Source organism: Bactrocera tryoni, chromosome 1, assembly GCF_016617805.1.
Source record: "Bactrocera tryoni isolate S06 chromosome 1, CSIRO_BtryS06_freeze2, whole genome shotgun sequence".
NCBI classification, from domain to species: Eukaryota; Metazoa; Arthropoda; class Insecta; order Diptera; family Tephritidae; genus Bactrocera; species Bactrocera tryoni.
Genome location: NC_052499.1, coordinates 25,007,689 through 25,027,507, shown reverse-complemented (window position 1 = coordinate 25,027,507; position 19,819 = coordinate 25,007,689). Strand labels below are relative to the sequence as shown.

Below are 19,819 nucleotides of genomic sequence, written 5' to 3'. Positions count from 1 at the left end.
AAAATCAAGAAAAACAAAAAATTTCTTTGCTTCGCTGAATATGAATGGAAAGTTGATATACATATGTAATTTATTTATTACTTTCGTTATTACGTTATCTTATTTTTAGATAGATTTTTATACCCAGATCAGGGTATATTAAGTTTGTCACGAAGTTTGTAGCACCCAGAAGGAAGCGTCGGAGACCCTATAAAGTATATATATAAATGATCAGTATGTTGAGCTGAGTCGATTTAGCCTTGTCCGTCTGTATATATACGAACTAGTCCCAGTTTTTAAGATATCGTTTTGAAATTTTTTTTTAGAATGGAATCATATCCCAAAGGACATCTGCAAAAGTTTAGTGGAGTCAATGTCTCGCAGATGTCAAGCCATGATTGGCAGCAATGGGTTTGCAACCAAATATTAACTTTAAAACCGAAATAAGAGCATTTTTCCAAAAAAAAGAAATCGTTGTTAATTAGTTGAACGACCGATTTTTGGCTTTGAAGTCGTAAAATGCCTTTATTTTACAAAAACAACGATATAATAAAAATTTGCGAATTTACAGTAACTATATTTACACCATTTATATTTAAGACATATGAATGTATAGTTAAACATTTTCTTCGAAAAACAAAATATCAACCAATATGGATTTTTCCATCAGTGTTGTTAATTAGTTGCACGCATCTGTATACATACATACATATGTTTATAGAAAACTTTTGAACTCAAATTCGTTATCAAGCTCGATCAGTCAACAAGAAGTAAAGAACGAATTGAAATAAGAGATATGAGAAGATAAGTAGGAGAGGTTAAACAAGAATGAAAATAAAAGTATATGTTGTTGTTAGTGATTTATGTCCATATTCGTTATATGATTTAATAAATTGGGCTGAGAAACTTTTATTGGACAATATTACTATAGATACTTAAAAAGTGCAGGGTCACTCACAGTCGTGTGAGCTTCTATAGCATTTCCTTTAGAGTCTTATCTGTTTAATCTTTTGTTTATACATCCTATTTTGAAAACAATCATTAAAAGAAGCAAAAATATGAATAACAAAAGAATTGTAGAGGAAATTATTATATTTTTTCGAATAACATTCATGTTTTGGATCCGAAAGCGATAAAATTTATAATAGTCATTCGACTAGGACATTTATCCTGTTTGGGAAAATTATGTCCTAGTTCAGTAATTCCCTTGATTTTAACTTGTTTCTAATTTTCGGATGGAAAGCGAGCGTGGCAATAAGTACCATAACATAAATTTGATACTTTGGATTTGTTCTGAAAGAACATGCAACGAAGTTTGTAACAAATTTCATCAAAAAACATGAAATCTGAGTTCTTATTTTAGGCAAAAAAATTCAAAATCATAAATAATTTTATTTTTTTGTTATTACGTGATTTTAAAAATAAAACATATAATGAATACGATAAGTATATTTCTTTCTTCAAACTTTTCGATTTAAATTTTGGTTCTTAATATTCGCCAAACAGACCTACATACATATGTATGTAGTTATTGCATTGTGAATATACCAAATTCATTGGCATGCAAAAAAAGTTTAGTCACATTGTTGCCAGTATTACTCGCAACATCGACGAACAAAAAATTTGGTTGTTGGTTATACTAAAATATTGACACATGTGCCCCCTCCACACACATTGCTTCACATATTCACGCGCTTCATTATTATGAACTATTTTTAATATTTTGTGTACACAAGTAATAATTTCTGCTTATTTCAGTTGCCAACGCATACAACAGAGAGCCAAGAATTTAAAAAGTAAATAAATTTTACGAGTTAAGAAACTGCTAACTCGTCCGGTAGCCTGACTCGTGTATCTAAGCACACGACGATTTGGTTACTCGTCGTGCTGTGTGCGTGTGTGTTTGTGGGGAGAATGTGCTTCAAAAGGGGAATGAGTTCATTCAACTGCCAAAAAGATAGAATTAAACTGAAAGCAATAACAACAAACTACACAGAATGCGGCAAAACAGATTTTAAAGTTGCCTTGGTGTGTAGAGGTCGTCGCAAGAATGGCGGCAAAGTCGAAGGCGCACACACAGGCAAGACGACGCGAAGGCAAGAAGCCGGAATAAAATAGCATTTGAAACTATGGCAATGGCAAATCATAGGCACCAGCAAATTGCAGCGGAACGCAAATGGGCTGAGGTAAAATTTGAGTAACGCTAAACAGAATAGCAGTGGCTACGGCACCAAAGCAAAACAACCGATGCATTTTCGTTTCGTGCATTTGGACTGCGGCTGCAGCTGACTTGATTTTTGGCGCTTTGGTTGCTTTGTTTGCCTCCTATAATGGTGCCTTTTGGTTAAGATTTTTTGGTTATTTTTAGTTTTTGACTGTGCTTCTGTAGTTGATGTAATATTTACAATGCATTAAATACATTTGTGGAAATATAAATATGTACATACATACATACATATGTATGTATATAACGTACAGTTGTGGCCAAAGCAATCGGATCACCACTTTACATACATATTTTTAAATTTTATTCTTCGAATTAGAGCAAGTTTGGCTATTGTAATTTCTTAATTTGGCGACGTGTAACAAAAATACTTAACTGGATAAAATCCAAAATATCATCAATGAAAATTAATATTAGAATAACAATAAATTAGATTCCAATTTCCAAGTGCTAAAATGTGGAAAAAGAATAAAACCCGACGTCGTATATTCCAAAGAAATAATGACCTAAAATACTATGAATTTTATAAAATATAAAACTATGAGTGACCATATTTATTCGTTTTTGACTGCATGGAACTTTCATGCGTTTAATCTTTTGGTTTTACATTATTTCATTTGAGACAATCGCCTTCGCATCTTGTTTATTCAAAAGCCAAACCGAAGACCAAACCGCAATAAGCAGCAAGAAATCATAGAAACAGGAAACACGGCGACTACAGAGCTGTAAAACATGCGTACATACATATGTACATGCATACATTCATATGAATAGTTCGTAAGAGTAGTTCTGCTGATGTTGCCAAAAATAGTTGTGAAAGCTTACACATTGTTTTTATTTTTACATTTTGCTGTCAATGTTCTCGGAAATGCATTACAAGATGAGGTAGAAATACACCATTCTCTCGATTATAATTACTAAAAACGTATTCCATGGAATACAAAAGATATTTTATGAAGATCCTTATCTTGACTAATCGCTTTCAATGGCAGCTATAACGGTCCGATCTGAACAATTTGTTCAAAGATTTTACCAATGCCTTGGACAATAATTTTTTTGCCAAATTTCCTTAAGTTACATATGTATGTCGTCAGAAAAGAACCGTATTTTGATCGATCCAATCTAAAACCTTTATTCAGACTGTAACGTTGCCATTGAAAATAATTCATCCCAAATTTCATGATATCTTGTCAAATAACACAATGACGTGTTCAAATTTTCAGGTCGATATCGCAAAACCTACTAGTTTACATATATACAGTTAGACTTTACAGAATTTCACGCTGATCAGTTATATATAAGTAAATCAATATAGGGTCTTCGAGTTTCTTTCTGGGCGTTACAAATCTAGTGACATAATAAATATAAGTACACTCAGAGAACAAAATATAGATTGCTTATTCAACGATCTTTCATATATTGGTCTAAACGCGCCCACTGTATCTAAGCAACTAAGTCCACAAATGAACCAATTGTAACAATTAGAAATAGAAATGATTAGGTTCAGACTCGTGTCACCAGCAACTTTATTTATAAACACCGTGTATAAGTGTGGATAAGTTCAGCGAAAAGTTTCAAAGGCGTTGATGCGCAACATTTTGCCCGTTTGTCACTTAAATGCTATTCATCATCACCACTATATTTGTGATATATTTAGCAAAATTGGCATTTTACTTTTATGTTTCCTGATGTTCACATTTATTTTGTGTTCAGCAATTTTTTACCTATTTTTATGTTTCATGGCAAATGACTCAATGCGGCGATGGCGCACACGCGACGAACGCAAGACGACTCATTTGAAAAATGTTTCTTGGCAAGTCTGCAGTTGAAAATGAAATTAATAATTGTCGCACAGAGAAAAATTAAATTCATTTAAAACCACATTTTCATTCGTCTCCTTCATTTGTTTCATTTCTTTTTCTTCTTCAGCAGACACTTGCACTCACTTGACCTCCAAGTAAAAGCAGAGAAATTTTATTATTTTTATAATTCACAGATGAGGTATATTTATGTTTCTATAAAAATTCATTTCTAATTTGATTTTTTATATGTATGTATGTATGTACATATATGCATGTGCAGTGATGTGGTAAACTCACATATTTACATGTATGTACATATGTATAAGCAAGTTTAAATTAGGCAAAATAAAAAATATTTTATTTTATTTATTATATGTAAAATAATACTACAAATATTATTGTACAGAATGAAAAGGGCACTAACTGCAGAGACTAAAAAAACAAAAAATATATTTTTATTAATTGTTAAGCAAAAAATTCTTAAATTTATGTACCAACTTGTATTTTGCAAGAATTTTTGTGATCGGGCTATACTTAGATATACATAAATAAGCGTAGACATTTACATTGAATTTAAATACATACACTTAGAAAGGTGTAAATTGTATAAATACAAAGAATATATTCCAATTTATATAGTTTTATGAGTTAATTTTACGGACAAAAACAACAATAAGTAAGTACAAATCTAAAATAAAAATCAGGTCATCATCATTAACAATGAAAATGTCATAACATATTGATTTCATTTAATATAAACAGCTGTCAAGTTGTCATTTTAACATTAACAAACAATCAGTCATCAAACTGTGGCACAAATTCAGTTGTAGCACATTCGGTAGTTTTGAAATAACACATGCACTGTTACTTTTTAATATTGATGATTTTCCTTTAATTTAATTTTATGCACATTTGGTTTAGTTTGGTTTTACACTTCAATATCAGATTCTAATTATGTTTTAAATGTACATTAACCTAAAAGTGTATATATTCTGAGAGGGAACTTCTTTAGTCAGTGACTTTTGGGTGATTAGAATTTACTATTTCCAGCCTTAATGCTCATTTACGCCTATATGCCTTTACCCAGTTCAAGCTATTTCACATCACAATAATTACCACAAATATATCCACACCTTCTGATCAGTTTCTCCAACATTTTCTTCACATAACCTTTAATGGTGAAAAGCGACAAAAAATTCATTTGTGTTATTTTTATAAAAATTCCGAAAAGCTAACCAATCACTAAAATACAGATATTTTAAAATGAGCCGTCATTTTTCGGAAAGAAAATTGCAGTTTTCCAGATTTCCACCATAATGCTATTTGTACTCAATGAGATTATAGCTTTGTTTGTTTTAAAATGACCAAGCGAATGACGGACACGCCTTTTTCCCATCGTGAAACTTTGTGATTTTTTATTTTTAAAAATTACTTTTGTAAACTCGAATATTAGAACATAAAAATGTACGCAGGTATAAAAATTATATGCGACCTGGTCTACGGAAAGGGGGCTTAGGTGTCAAAAAAAGGAGAACAACTAATGAGATAACGAAAAACTGACGATTATTTTTAACAGCTTTTCTCAGAAAACTAGTTTTCACACGTTAGCTCCCTTTTCGTAGACCAGGTCACATATAATAAAATTTTTTTTACTAAATGTTACTAAAATTGAGACCTCTGGACTGAGAATACCTCCTTAAACACATAATTATAAAACACTTCAAACACATTAACATAATGTAAATTATAAAACCATCAAAAACTTAATAATTGGAACTAGTACAACCCAAAATGTTGCGATTCAAAAATAGATTTTTATTAAATGTTATACATTTTATGTACAATTGAGGATTTTATACACCGGTATGAACAATTCGAATTGTTAGAGTAATAGTTTATTTACAATTTGCATGTAAATCACACCAATTTCTGAAACAAAACCACTTCGATTTCAAATGCTAATTCAAAATGCATTCCACAATATGTACATAACCTAACAATGTTAACAAAAATAGAAACGATGGCAACGATAGAAGTGGGGTAAAGCATGAATGCCAATAAATTGTAGCATTAAATGAAACTTTGTATGAGTTCCCCAAACAACAACAATCAAGAAATCGAACGAACTACCATTTTATATTTGGCTCGTGTGCTCAATTGGACCGACACATTAACAATCACTGACGATGGAGGAAAAGAAGAACGAATAATGCCCGTAACGAAATATGGAGGCACAGCTGAAGTTAGACGAATATAAATAACAACGGCAACAGCTAAGTGTAATAGAAGAAATGCGGCAACTGCAGACGAGCCAATAGCAGTTATACGTATATAAAACAGACAACAAAAACAATTTTTGTTGCAATGGCCAGCTGCAGCCAGGCAGAAGACAAAACTTAATAATAAAAACCATTGCAGCGATAAACAACGCAGCAGCAGCATAACTCCAACCGCAGCAGCAAACAGTGAAAAAGCTAAAATGGAGCTGATGATGATGATGTGCAGGCGGGCGCAAAGGCAGGTGTACGTATGTAAGTGTTCCGAGTGATCGATAGAGGTGTGGGGATGAGGAGGGCGGCAGCTGCGACACGAAACTGGTTTCAAATGGAAACAGCTACACACAAACACATTTACGAAAAGGAAACTTAAATTAACAGCAAACAGATAGATAGACAAAACAGAAAATATATACGTATATACCAACGTTTATGTGTAAGCACGTAGGTATGTAAGAATGGGTGGCCAAACTCAGAAGATAGTGAGGCCATACGAGGCCATTCATAGTAGAAGCGGCAATTGAAATTGAAGTGAAGTGCGAGCATAAAACCAAAGCGCTGATGTCGACAATGAAGAAGAAACGTAAAATAAATGAAAAAAAACATATTATATTGTATTCAGCCGAAGCATATAACACGAACGAAACGAGATAAGCATAACAGCGGCAAACTACATATATACAGATCCACATGTATGCGTGTAGAATGCAGCGGTTGCCGTAGAGGACGTGCGACGACCAACAAGCTTTTTAAAAATATCATGGAAGTGAAAAAGATCAGGCAGCCAGAATCGAGACAGTAATGCATCACACATTAATTTGTACACACTAGTGCATTGCTTTGAAATAAAATTCACTACTAAAATTTTGCTGCATTACTTTACTTGCTTAGAAGCTACTGGCGCAGAACTGGCGTAGAGTCGGAAGAACGAAAAGCTAAACAAACAATCAGTTAGCATGTGCCTTGTGGCCGCCATTGGTGCTGCAGCTGCCCACTATTGTCGGCTCTGGGTAACGAGTTGCTGCGCGCGCCCAACTAACTTCACAGACTGTAGTAGATACACAGAAATTGCTTGCATTATTTTGGTGTATTATTTTTCGTTTCTTTGGATATATCAACTGCTTAAATTTAAATTGGTTTTTGGCTACAGCTGCATGGCTGAAGCATTTTGGACAATGAATATACTATTTGTTATTTGACATTTACATACATATATAGAAAAGTAGTTAGATCGTAAGACATTTTAATAGCTTAACTTTTATAAATCAAGGATACAAATACATATTTAAGTTTTAAATATTTTTTTTTTTTATTATTATCTAACAACTTGTAATATATTTTTAGTTTAGTTGAACTTTAGTTGAGTTTGTAGTTTACAGTAATTTATTTTTTGTTTCTAGTTAAAATAGGTAGCTCATAAATCTTCTTTTGAGATTAGACCTTTTCATATGAATAAACATATAATGTTAGAGGCAATGTAATCCAATAAATTATTATATGCAAAGAAATCGAACAAAATCTGACAATATTGCGGGATATGTAAATATCTGAATCTTTCCACCCAACAAATCAATTTCTTCAAAGTATTATTTCCTCATGAAGCAAATTAGTTAATTAAAAACTATTTACTTTAATTACTAAGATGATCACATTTTTGTTGAGATTTTAATTTCAGCAAATATTTGTAAGTGTTACAAACCGCCGATTGATTTGTAATCGAAAATACATATCACACGTAAATTTCAAGCTAAAATTTCAAATATGACAATTATACACACCTTATTTGATTGATTTAAATCTCTATGTTGACGACGGCGACCACTTTTCTTCCACTATACTCGGTAGAGTTTTTATGATTTAAAACCGGCGAACGTAAACTTTCTCACGATTTCACGCGTATAATATTGGCATTTTGTAATAAAAATTCCTAGCAATTTCTTTTTCTTATTTCAATGCTAATTACATATGTGTAAACTGTAAACAATCTGTCTCGGTTATAATGCGAGTTTAGCACTTTCGATATTTTTGCGGGGAAGACATTTCTCTATTCAATTCATGAAACCGTAAATTTAAATTATTATTATTATATTAATTGTCTACAGTTGAGTTTTTTATGACATTTGTTTCATCAAATTAATTTTCTAATTTTTGTCTGCCAATTAATTTTAATTGTTTTAGTTAGTATACTCGAACATATGCATAAATAATGGTTTTAACTTTATTATAATTTCTCTTTTCGCGCACGTATTCCAAATTTTATATTTAATATATTTATAATGCCTTAAATCCGCGATACAAACACATTTAACAAGGTTTTTCATATGCAAGTAAAATGTTCACCTCTGGCTTTTCTCGCCTATTTAACAACTGATTTCAATTTGCGAATTAATTACATATATTCATTAATTTAATGTCTTTATTCGTATGCGTAAATGAAAACTTTCAAACTATGTAACAAAAATTTATTAAAATAAATTTGTACACAAATAATTGCTTATTGCAACTTATCGTTTTTTTATTGTATAACAGTTGTTCAAACTCCACTCTGCTTTGCTTTCGACGAATTTTCGTAGATATGTACATATTTTATACACTTATGAAACCACCCGTTTCTACGTTTTTATACCTTATTTCAACTTTTTTCCGCTGTTTTGTTTTGTCCCACACAAGTGTACACACACGTACACATGTATATATATTAAAATTAATGAAATAAAAAATAAATAAAATTAACTGCTTGCTTTCATTTGCCTTGTCGGTGTTTCCACTTATTTAATACATTTCCATCCCTCTATAGCTTCCTCTAACTTCTGATTTCTACATTCTATTTTTCGTCACCATCAGCTATTTTTGTATGTATTGAAAGACTGCTATCAACTTTACAAAGTCTTGACGTCTTCAGTCGCACCGTCTAGCTCAATATATGCTGCAGTCAGCGTCAACGTCGGCGTCAGTGTAGTCGGTTGTCTTAATCGCGGTTGTTGTTGTTGCAGTTGCTATTTTTGCTGTTTTATTTAATTGATTCGGTTTTTTTACTTTTTGCTTTTTGTTTGCTGCTTATAGTTGTTTTTATTATTGTTGTTTCTTCAGGCTCTTAATTTTTTCAACGTTTGGATTCTTCTCACATACGTTTTGCACTTTTCGCCTTCTCTTCTCTTCCATTGCATACCACTCTTCGGTTCAATACGTTTAAATAATTTTTGGTTCACACTTTACACACTTAACTTTTCAATTATGTATTTTTCATTTTTATACTTTAATAATTTTTATTCCACTTTTACTTTACACTTTTTATGAACTCATAATCGTCACTTTACTAATTTTCTTCGCTCAACACATTCGGTTTTTCATTCATACTTCTTTCTTCATCTATCTATTTCAATCGATGCTCATTTCGGCTCTACACAATATTCCTTTTTCACTTTGCTCTTGTTTATAAATTACACCCTTTTAGCAGAGCACCTTCAAATCACTCCGATTTTTTCTAAAATTAATTATTTTCACTGCTCTGTTCAAATTTGTAGCATAATTTCAATCCTCCACACGTTCTATTAACAGTTTGCGCCATTTCCCCCCTTTTCAATTTAATCGTCTGGCTCACTGGCAATTGAAGAAGGAACTGAAATAAATCAACTTTTCACGTTCTCAGCCACCCGACTGTTCCACAGTACTGAATGTTCCTATAGCTTCGCACCTTGCGCTGAATGCGTCATGGCGACGCTGAATTGGGTGTCGGCCATTTTGAAATAGCTGTCATATATTCAATTAACTTAACGAAGGCTCAGTTGAGGCATTTATCAGCGGATTTTTCGCCATGGGCGTTGGCAATGAATTGAGAAATTTCGTGGCAACAGATATCTGCTGTGATACTAACAAAACTTTATAATAACGAAGTATATCAACTAGATTTTTTAGTAGAGAATGTTAACGAACAACAATTGTACTTTCTTATTTATTATTATTCTCTGGTCGAATGATGAATCAAATAATTTTAAATACTAAATTGTAGTTATTTGTTTAGCGGACTCGAGTCAAATAAAAGTAGCTCGCTACTTGCCGTAAGATGGCACTGTAATTCTTTAGAAGCTGTGGCATCCCAGAGGTAAACAGTGTTGTGGTTATAAAATGAAAAGTGAAATTTATTTAATTTTAATTCTTAATTAATAAACACTAATATTAAAACAGTTATTATGAATAATTTATTAAAAAGCGTAATGTTATTTGCGAAATGTGTTTTAAAGAAAGAATACATTTTCATTCCAAATCTCATTGGTAACGCCCTTTTTGGCGGAGACAACTAAACATGACAACATTGTTAATTGTTGCAGTTTGATTTTGTTGTGGATTTTTACGAACAGAGTCGCCGTAGATTCAGTCCGATTTGGAAGTGCAGAAATTTTGTAGTGTCTGAGCAATAGAGAATTTTTTAAACAAAATAAAAGTGTTATTAAAATAAAGGTTATTATACATTCACAGTTGCAAAAACGTGCAGAGTATAATTGGCTTAAGAGAAAATTGTTATCGTGCGTTTATTGGCAGATGTGTTCGTTTAATTTTCCTGTATCGTGCATTTAATTCGAAAACTTTTATACGGCGTTTTATTTACAATGTTGGGTTTGTTTAAGGTTAACGATTAGCTTGAAGAAGTTAATTTTGTGATTGATTTGTGTAATTTTTAATGCCAAGATTAAAAATATAAATCAATTTTGTGGCGTGTAAGCTACCAAAAAAAGTAAAATAAAACAACAGCAGACTAAGCGGAAAAGAAGAAAAGAAAATGAAAGAAAATTGAGCACACAGTTTATTTTGTATCTCTCGTTGAAGTGTAAAAGAGTCGGGAAAAATTGAGTTAGATACATTTATTTCAAAAGTTTCAATATATTTCTAATAAAATACTATCTTAAAGTAGACAACTTGGTTTTGTCTAAACAAATAACAAAGACGTGAATTGCCTGGTAAAAAAGGAGTGTCGTTTGTTGCAGGGGAAAACTGCTAAAGAAAGCAAAACAAAACGGAATGCGAGAAAAATAAATGGAAGACAAACAAAAATAAAGAGGTAAGGAAGCTGGAAAAATATTGCATAAACTATTATTAAGAAACTCAAAAAATACAAAATGTAATCTAATGTAATTAGATGAAATTATGAACTGTAGTTATAAACGCCTACATCAAAATCTCATCTGCTTTAGCACAGGACGAAAATATAAAAAACTTTGTTGGTTGATTTTTACTTGGCGTACTTACATTCGAAACAATAATATTTAATGAATTATATATTTGGAAATAATTATGACTACCTTTATATGAAGGTGCATAAATCGCAGATATAAAGTAAGCGTTTAATTTAGTGACATCTAAGCATACGTACAATGTACATATACAAATGTATACGGTGCATACTTTGTATGTGCAGTGGGCTTCAGAAAAATGTAATAATGAAGGGTGTGCATAGAGTGCATTTGGTAATGCATTAATTATATTAATATTTAAAGGATAAATTACATTTGCGAAATAATTTGAGCACTGTGGAAAAATATAATGCTTATTAAAGTGTGGACATTCATACATAATAATAGCAATTAAAGAAATAACAATAAATTCAATTAGACTCAATTTAATATTAAGAAGAAAGTTGCGACGAAGAAAGTTTACATGCATTCCAAATCAATTACAGACAATCTACAGGCCACTGGTGACTAACAGATTTGAACATACATATGTACATGTGTGTGTATGTACGTATGCCTGCTGTACAAATCGTCTGATTGAAATGGAAAATACTTTTGCCTACATAACCAACTTACAATTGGTTGGTCGTCAAGCCGGTAAACTCCAGCTCACAAATCACAATATATCTCAAGTAAACATTTATGGGATTGTAAGCTGCAAAAGACAGGGGTATACATACATACCATAGTGTCAACAATGGCGCGCTGTTCATGCTGCAACAATAGTCACCCAATTGAATTAAATCTATTTTAATCTGCGAAGCTGAACCAAATTAAATGAAAAAGCAACAAATCATTCATAAAAATTACTATATTTTAAGCTCTTGGGGGCAATACAAATATTTTTACAAGCTAGCTAGATGTGTCAGATATCTTTTACTTTTGAGCGAAAACTCATTGCGATGTTTCGGTTACGAATATTTGTTTTTGTTATGAAAATTACCGCTGTACCGCTGTTGTTATCCCTAACCCATTGAGCCCACTATGTTCGTAATTCATATATGTATGTATGTACATATAGTAAATATGAATATCATTTCTTCATAATATAATTACGTTATAAACAGCAAGGAAAGTGTACTGGCAGTGATGTTGCCACTGCCATGCGCCACCAATTTTCCCTTCTGATCCTTATATGCCAGGAAACTTCTATGACAGCTGGCTGACTGATGGTTGAAGTCCACAGACGAAGTCCCAAAAATATCATACAAATGGCAAATCAAATGAATACACCAAAACAAATTTATTGGACAGCGAAACATTCAGGAACGTGCAAAAACATTTTTCATTTTATCATTTGTTGCATTTTGACATTTAATGTTCACACTTATTTTTGTTTGTGTCGAATTTGTTGTCACTTTTATTTTGTTTGATTCTGTGCTTGTTTTGCCATTACTGTTGCTAATGCTCTTATGTTCGTACATTTGTTTGCATTGTATTTACTGGGTCTGCTAGCGGAAACGTTCACACTTGAGCTATTTGCTCACAAAGCGATATGTCACCTACGGCCAATCCGCCTGTTTTTCTAGCATATGTACTACATATACATATACTTTTAGGTTTATTTAGTTTCTTTGCTTTCTCGTTGGTTTTCATTGATGGTGCTGCCACCTGTGACGTCGGCAACTTAAATTCGTGCTCTTAGGTTTTATTTTCGCTATATATAAGTGTTAATACACATATGTATGTACATATGTATTTATATACATATGTATGTACTATGTACATTCGTATTTTGTGAGGGTTCAGCCGATTTGACTGGGGCACTGACAGTGCCGGTGTCTGGATTGGCGTGTGTGTTTGCAAGTTTTTTTTGTTTTAAAGCTGTTTGTTAAAGTTAAATTTTTCAGTTCTCTGTTATATTATATTATTTAAGATGGAAAATAGTATATAATTTTTGCTCTTTAATATTTGGATATAAAATTAAAAGAATGCACATTTTATATGTTGATAAAATCCATATGTTAAATAAATTTAGTTACCTTTTAATCTACTTCTTGTAAAACAGTTGAACTTCCATAACTCGAACTCCTGAATTCGCAATAGAATTTAAATTTCATACAAGTTTTCTTTCATAAATAGAACTTTTAAATTGGCCCGTGATTCTCTAAGTCTTATTTTTCGGTGTAATCCCACTTTGTAAACAGGTGCTCGCGTAGAAGCCGCCACACGTATTTATCCCTTCAAATAATACTTTTACAGATATTATTGAGTTGAGCAATGAGAATTGCTCAGCCGGATTTATAACAAACTGTAGACCCGAATATTTTTGACCCAACGAATATATGGCGCTAGATCATGGAAAACGATGAGTATGAAATTATTGAACCGTCATCCAAAAATCTTGTAGCGGAAACCTAATACTCACCACAAATAACTAAACAGATTAGAATCTCTTTTCATTAAATCTGCTGGTTTGTTTCAGAGAGAATGTATTTCAGCCAAAATTTACCGAATACATGTTTTATGTGCGTAAGCAAAAAACTTTAGAAAAGTAAATAAATAAAACTGTTTATAAATCTACATCTTGCGTTTGGAAAAAATTTATTTTTTAATCAAAACTTCTATAACTCGGAAGTTTTTTTGGATTATGGTGATTCGAGTTAGAGAAGTTCAACTGTATTTTAAATATTTATTGTTGACATTGACTCTGACAGCTACAACAATTATGTACGCACTTGTAAAACAGCCTAAAGTGCTTTTAATTGCATGAATGTGCAACAAAGAAACATCCATACATTCATAAATACATACATTATACGTATTGCGCCGCATTTGACATATTCCTCCCATCCACTTCAAAAGACATCCGTTCTCAACCTAAACGATCAAAATTTTAAAGTTTATGAAATGTATTACATGCACCATACATATGTACATATTTATGCTTGTTGGCACTTATGTAAGTTAAGAGAAGCTTGCCAGCAGATTTTGTGGGACTTATGTAAATATAAGTATGTACATATACTATCTTCATATTTGTCATTCGGCAATCACAGCTGACCAGTTGGACGAGCACTGTGCATGATATGTAATCAAGTGTGTATGTTTTTTATGTTTTGACTCAGCTGTTTAACTTTAAAGGTCGTACTCGTGGTCTGCTGTGAACAAAAAGTAAAAATTAATGCGAAAAACCACAGTCTGCTGCTTCGATTTTTTCAACGACACCTTCAACATCTGATGCAAATGCCTTTTAGACTTTGCTTTATAAAAATAAACGCATTCACATATTTAATTATTAAAATACTGGCACTCTTTATGTTTCCATGTTTACTGATTTCCATATTTTTCTATACAATAATTTATATGGAACATTGTTCTTTGCCCTATCAATAATTTCCGCGTTACTTTTTTCTTTTTAATGACTTCCTAAATGACTTTAAATCTTCTCTAAAAAAAACTCTAAAGTAATTGTTGATAATGGCTGACTAGCATGTTTCTACCAACTATTAAATTTTCAGATCGATGCACCTGATATAGATTGCAGTTTTTAGTTTGATCCCTCTGGACTTTCTCTTAGGCATCATCGTCTATTATAAACTATGTGTTCAACGGTTCTCATATCAGGATTGCTAACCTTGTCAACTTTCTTCACTCTGTATAAGAATCCTATGGTGGTATTCAGGCTATTTTCGTACCGTTCACAACTGTTTAATTAGTTTCAGTAAATAATTTAATTTTTGTACGCGTTTTCACTTCCTAAATATGATATGCTACTGAATAAACCGATATTGTTTTAACAGTGATTGAATAAACCCCAGGCAGTTTCTAATTATGTGATCTACTGTATCAAAATAGATACATATATAATATGTATTTCACAATTTTGTACTTTTCCTATAATAAATATAAAAGCTATGGTAACTTTAAATATAAAATTGTTTAAAAAGTCATAAAATTTTATTTATATATAAATGAATTTGCCGCCTTTTTTGTTGCGTCTACATATCTAATCATTTCAGATATAAATTCACATGTCTGTGTACGTTTTACATGCAGTTCATTGAAGCACAGATAAGAGTAGACGAAAAAGGATTTTCTTTGATTTATGACTCGGATCAGTGTCGGCACTTATAATCACAGAAATGTATGAATTCGGATACGTTATGAATCATTTCATGTGCACTTGTGCATAACGGTTTAAATTATCTTTTTAGTAATTTAGGTTGCACATTGGTTATTATTCATATTGACACAGTCGGTTTTAAAATCAGTTAAATTATTATTCGTTTCTGAAGTACTTGTATTTGCCTATCTTATGTAATTTTTCAACTTAAAAAAAAATTGTTATTAAAAATAGTTCCATACACCTACAGGCTAGGGGTTCAAAGTATCTTGCCAATTGAAATAAGCATTTTTAGTTATTATTACATATGATTTAACTCCACGTTTGTCATTAGTTATGTTGCAACACTGTTTATTTACTTTACAACGCAAATTGCAATTGTGTGCCATAATATATTTAAATTCCTTGCCAATCACCTCGTTGCCCAAGCATCATACGCGCACCTATTGTATATTTATTTTTTTCGCTATTTTCCGCGCCTCGTGTCACTGCGTGACAGTGTATTTTCACGTATGCATAAGCAGCTGTATAAGAAACTGGTTACATACACATGAACACACGACGTTAAGTCGAGTTATTAATTGACATTTCTTTTCATTCGCATATTCTTTTGACGAGTACACGAGTCCACATGCCTCAATTAGTTGTATTCATTGCCTAATTTTTGTTAAATCGCGGAAACTCGTGAGAGATAATCGTTGAATTCGCGTGCTTGGCATTGTAATTGACAATTTGCTGTTCAATCTGCTCGTCTGTCTATGTCATCTATGCCAATTTCTTGTTTTGTTTTGTTAAGTAATTTTACTTAATTAAATTATTTGTTCGTTGCATGCAAGACGGTGAATCACAATAACAAAAAATGCATTATTTTGCTGACACTGGGTCGCGTCACTGAAACTATTCAAAGCATTTGCTTATGTTCTGTAAGTATTCTGTGGCTTACGTGTCGGTCTTTATGTACTGGAGAGTCACGCACCTTCATCTGTTTGTCATTTGTGCGTGTGCCAGCCAATCGTTAAATGCTTTGCTTAGCCGGCATTATCATTTCATGACGTCAACTGTGGCTGGCAAAATGTTTCTAACTTTTACCTTCATTGCTAATTACTTTCGCACGTCGCTTTTGCATAGAAGAGTAGAGTTTACAGTAAACCAAAATGTAAAAAGACGTACATAAATAGGTATGTCCTATATACTGGTATTAATTCCACATATCGTCAGTTAAAATGCAAAATAACGTAACATCACTTTTCATAAGTGAAGGAAAAACGATATTGAAACAAAATTTTGGTTTGTCAGAGAGCGTAAACTTGAAATTTTGCGATATTTCATATATAATATAATGTAGTGAATCGTAAGCAATAAAAAAACTAAATTTAATTTTTTTATGATACGCTGTTTTGCATTTCAGTTGACGATATATGTACTAAAAATTGTTTGTAGGGTTTTGTATATGAATTTTTAAACACGAATATTATTGTATTTAACTCATGAAATTTTACTTAAAATCTTAAGAATTGTATATATCCATCAATTCAAGTTGTTTTCTTAAATAAGTGAAACTAATTCAAATATTTTCTCAAGTTATACCTTTTTTTGTTCTGTCAAATGTCTGAGATATTTTAATATAGAATATATGTAGCTTGTTGCCAACTTCCTCTATTATCTTTCAAAAATTAAATTTTATTCGTGCTACATAACCTATTTTTCACTTGACTGTTTCGTGTTGCCTTCGTTAATCCCACGTTAATCACTTGTTAGTTATCAGTATTTTTCTGTTTATGTTCTACAAAAACAATGCTTGCGAAATTTCATATGCAACTGATAACCAATAACCCCACCATTTTTTTATTATTTTCATTTTGTTTTATTGATTAATCACACTTTGGTTATCGCGTATGTTTTATGAGCTCTTCAAGCCAAACACAAACTCCAAACTAATTACATATAACATATTTATATTTGTACATACATACATAAGTATATATGTATGTACTTAATCGTTTCGCCCTAATTGCATTTAAACGAACATGAGTACTCGTATCTTCATTGCGGGCTCCTTATCACGCATTAATAGATTAAAAGCTGTCATTGACCGTTGACTCTTGTTCTAGAGTATACATATAATAAATAACAAGTAAGGAAGGGCTAAGTTCGGGTGTCACCGAACATTTTATACTCTCGCATGGTAAAGTGATAATCGAGATTTCATAATACGTCATTTACATATTTTTCAAATACCGTATTTGTGTAAAGTTTTATTCCGCTATCATCATTGGTTCCTAATGTATATATTATACAGAGAAGGCATCAGATGGAATTCAAAGTAGCGTTATATTGGAAGAAGGCGTGGTTGTGAACCGATTTCACCTATATTTCGTACATGTCATCAGGGTGTTAAGAAAATATTATATACCGAATTTCATTGAAATCGGTCTAGTAGCTCCTGAGATATGGTTCTTGGTCCATAAGTGGGCGGCGCCACGCCCATTTTCAATTTTTAAAAAAAGCCTGGGTGCAGCTTTCTTCTGCCACTTCTTCCGTAAAATTTAGTGTTTCTGACGTTTTTTGTTAGTCGGTTAACGCACTTTTAGTGATTTTCAACATAACCTTTGTATGGGAGGTGGGCGTGGTTATTATCCGATTTCTTCCATTTTTGAACTGTATATGGAAATACCTGAAGAAAACTACTCTGTAGACTTTGTGGTTGACATAGCTATAGTAGTTTCCCAGAGATATGTACAAAAAACTTAGTAGGGGGCGGGTCACGCCCACTTTTCCAAAACAATTGCGTGTCCAAATATGCCCTCCTAATGCGATCCTTTGTGCCAAATTTCACTTTAATATCTTTTTATTTATGGCTTAGTTATGACACTTTATAGGTTTTCGGTTTCCGCCATTTTGTGGGCGTGGCAGTGGGCCGATTTTTCCCATCTTCGAACTTAACCTTCTTATGGAGCCAAGGAATACGTGTACCAAGTTTCATCATGATATCTCAATTTTCTCAAAGTTCTCAAGTTACAGCTTGCACGGACGGACAGACGGACGGACGGACAGACAGACATCCGGATTTCGACTCTACTCGTCGCCCTGATCACTTTGGTATATATAACCCTATATCTGCCTCTTTTAGTTTTAGGACTTACAAACAACCGTTATGTGAACGAAACTATAATACTCTCGTTAGCAGTTGTTGCGAGAGTATAAATAAATACGTAGTATGTATTTGTTTTCTGACATTAATACACATATTTGGCCCGAATATGCAATTTTGAACCCTGAAATCATACTGAAATTTCATGATACCCTTAAATAAGATTTTCGCTATTGCGAAGTAAGTGGACTGATGCTAAAAGATGAAATGTTGCTGAAACTTGTCGAAACTATCGAGTTTTACTGTTATAAACATAATATAAGCCTATATGTTTCAAAAAGGAGGAGTGGTTGAGCGGATATCTGTTTCTACAATTACTATACAAGTGGTGTCGATACATTCGACCAAATGGTGACGAAATACACCATTATTGATGCAGCTTGTTTGAATAGGATTCAGCTATGCAGAATTATACTAGAAGACGAATTCAAAAATATTTGAATACCAGAACCCGTAATCCTCCTGAGCTAACAGTTGCAATATTCTTTGGTGTCTAAACTATCTGCGGTTGTCAACTAGACACTAATTGTAACTAATTTACTAAATAAATCTGAAGAATATCCGAAGATTCATTATGGAATATTGAAGAACGCATTCGTCTGGGACTTACAAAATATTATTCCTTTGTTTTACTTTGTCCTTACTAGTTCATTGACATTAAAAGGTTTGGTCACACTATAATATATATACAGAAATATTGCGCCGATTTACTGTGATAATGATGAAAATAGACTCGAATTTCCTTTTTCTTTAAGTTTTATTTTAATATTAAATTATATACAATTGGTGTATATTGATACAAAAGGGTGGATACTAGGCGAATCTTCGGCACAAATACCATGTTTGGGTCACTGACGCTGTTGAACAGACTATCTCACAAATCTAGCCGATTTGGCAAGATTTCGCCATACAAAATTGACATTTGTTAATTAGGAGCTAATCTACTCGAACCCATTACATTATCACAGCTGATAGAAAAAAAATGTAAACAAATAAATAAATTAAAAACAAAGCATTTTAAATCAGCAGGCAAAAGGCTGCTAATAAATATTAAAAGTTGTGATATTATTGAAGGTAATCATTTAACTGAATG

At 32.3% G+C, this 19,819-nt stretch overlaps 2 protein-coding genes across 5 annotated transcripts in view; one reads left to right on the top strand and one right to left on the bottom strand.

Annotated features, from left to right (window-relative positions):
• LOC120772068 (histone-lysine N-methyltransferase, H3 lysine-79 specific) overlaps positions 1-9,922 on the bottom strand; it is a 122,828-nt gene extending 112,906 nt beyond the window's left edge. The window contains exons 1-2 of one of the 3 annotated variants that reach the window (XM_040100481.1): positions 9,411-9,922; positions 8,060-8,325 (exon numbers count right to left, since the gene is read on the bottom strand). The gene's annotated coding sequence lies outside the window, so the exon portion shown is untranslated. Of the gene's footprint in view, positions 1-8,059; positions 8,326-9,410 lie in introns of those variants that run through there. The other 2 variants (XM_040100465.1, XM_040100458.1) reach the window with 2 other exon arrangements.
• A 715-nt stretch (positions 9,923-10,637) lies between these two features.
• Positions 10,638-19,819, top strand: part of LOC120772089 (transmembrane and coiled-coil domains protein 2) — a 66,700-nt gene continuing 57,518 nt past the window's right edge. The window contains exon 1 of one of the 2 annotated variants that reach the window (XM_040100494.1): positions 10,638-11,337. The gene's annotated coding sequence lies outside the window, so the exon portion shown is untranslated. The remainder of the gene's footprint in view (positions 11,338-19,819) is intronic. The other variant, XM_040100510.1, reaches the window with a different exon arrangement.